Raw genomic sequence first — 2,438 nt, 5'->3', positions numbered from 1 at the left:
AGAAGAGTAAAGGCAGGCAAGGCTGTTCCTACTGAGCTCGGCTCTTACGATCAGCACAGTCATGGTCGAGTAATCATGGAGCACCAGGAGGGCTTTGCCACTTGGTCTCGTCATCTAGGAGACTTTATCTCGTCAGAAGAAACCTGTGTTCTCATTCTTGGCAGGTGCTGAGATTTTCTCAGGTGACCGGGGGCCTGGGGGGAGAGAAGGTGACAGTGTTGTGCGTGGAGCTCAGGGACCTCGCCAGGTGAGCAAGGAGTGTCACGTTGTCAGTCAAGGTCATGGGCACGGGCAGGTGCTGCGGGGAGCACTGAACCGTAGTGTTGGGTTTTGCTCTGTTTTGGGCGGATGGTACCCCACGGAGCCAGCACTTCGTAATGTGCGGCCCTTTTGGCACTTAAGGACTTCACGTCCATGGCAGGGGTCGTGATGACGTGCTGAGTCTTGGAGTCAGGCGGACCGGGGTTTGAATTCTAAGGATGAACCGCATGGTTGCTTATGGAGAAATTATTTACCTTCAAGCTAAAACTTGAATTTATCATCAGCAATGTGGGATGATGACATTAACTACGTCAAAGGCTTGTGCGGGGGAAATGAGAGGGTGGGCAAGGTGTGGACGAAGTGTGTGCAAAGTGCTGTGCCTGGCAGGAGCGGACCCTGGGAAAATGGCGCATGGTCCCCACCATTTGGTTACTATTGGAAGGTCCGCCCAGCCCTGGGCCTGATTCCCTGGTGTGTAAATGGCGCTTTAATAATAACAATCGCGTCAAAGTAAAAATAGCTACGAAAGGGGTCTTCAATAGAGATTTTTGTCTAAAGAGGAGAACTCCCATTTTTTTTGGGATGATGAAACCATGGCATGGTGACGTTAGGGAATGTCTCTGGAGGCCTCATGCTATTAAGTGACAGAACCCGGTCTGCTTGATCTGTGCTCTACCTTTTGCGGCATTTCCATGAAATTAATGGTGCAATGAGGAAACTCTTAGGGATATATTAGAAGTTCATTAAATCTTTAAAGAGTTGTGCCCACCTCCTGGGCAGCACGGAGATAAACGCCCCTGACGCTGCTGGGGAGATTGTTCACTGAAGTATTAAATAGTCATTAGAGGGGCGCGTGGGTGGCTCAGTTGGTTAAGTGTCTGTCTTTGGCTCAGGTCATGATCCCAAGGTCCTGGGATCGAGCCCCGCATTAGGCTCTTGGATCAGTACAGAGTCTGCTTGTCCCTCTCCCTCAGCCCCTCCGCCCCGCTGTGCTCTCTCTCTCTCAAATAAATAAATAAAATCTTCTAAAAAATAGTCATTAGACATTATATAAAAGGGGCAGACTTATAGGGTGTGGCTGAGGCTCCAGCAACATTAATCCCTAACCCCCTTTTTCCATAGACGATCCACGGTATCTCAGATATAAAAATATTCCCTCAAATGTCGTGGACATAAAAACACTCCACCTAACGAGACTAATACAAAATACAAACAGGCACCATCAAAACTCATATCATTTCAGGAATATTACAAAGGGCAAAGTAATGGCTTTAAAACAAAACTATGGAGAATGGACCCTAGACACTTTGCCACCGCGAGTATCATCACAGACTTGTGCCACAGGGATAAGGCCAAGATGAATGTCTGGGGTCTCTCACCCTCCCCCTTCAGCGGGGGTGTGTTTTATCTTAATTCAGTCTCATTTCTGAGTTGAGGTGCCATGAAGTTTCCATGGGCATGTGGGTTCCAGGGGCTGCTTAGAAAATGCATTTGTGAATTATTTCGTGGGAGAAAGTACCATTTCCATCCAGCTTCCCAGTTGAAGGGTCTAAGCTGCTTTCTGGAAATATTTGGTGAGATTTGGTCAAGGGGGAACCAGTTAGTTTACTTGCAAAATCAAAAGGTGGTCCTTTTCTTTCCTGAGTGCCTGCCTGCCTGGGGCTTTCAGCCTTCAGCCCAGGGTTCCCGTGGGGCAGCACCTTTTCTTCTTCAGGATCCCGTTTCTTTTTTCTCTCAGGTACCCCTGAGATATCTGTCCCTCTGTGAGATTCAGTGTCCTGTCCCTGGTCATCACAAGACTTTCGAAGGCTGGGGATGAAGACTGATGATGAAAAGAGTGTGTGTTAAGCCTTACGCGTGGCTTTATAGGTGGCCTGAGGACCCCGGCGGGCTTCCTGGGGACACTTAGTGTCTCCTAGTCCAGTGGAGTTGCTCAAGGTCTGGGGACGGAAGGTCTGTCTCAGTGCTGTGTCACTCCCACTCGGTTTGAGCTGAGTGGTGGTCATCGTGGGTGTGTTCTGCGGGGACAGTGCCACAGAGGCCAACGGGGCTCATCAGTCATCACCAGCCCATCCTCTACCAAGTCCAAGGGCTTCCACGAAACCATTGCTTCTTGTGCTCATACAAACCCTGTGAGGTCGTCTGGAGATTCTGAGCTCCAACCAGCAGGGGGGGGG

The sequence above is a fragment of the Ursus maritimus genome, unplaced genomic scaffold (genome assembly GCF_017311325.1).
Source record: "Ursus maritimus isolate PB19 unplaced genomic scaffold, ASM1731132v1 scaffold_2, whole genome shotgun sequence".
Classification (NCBI taxonomy): Eukaryota; Metazoa; Chordata; class Mammalia; order Carnivora; family Ursidae; genus Ursus; species Ursus maritimus.
This window is presented reverse-complemented; position numbering follows the sequence as displayed.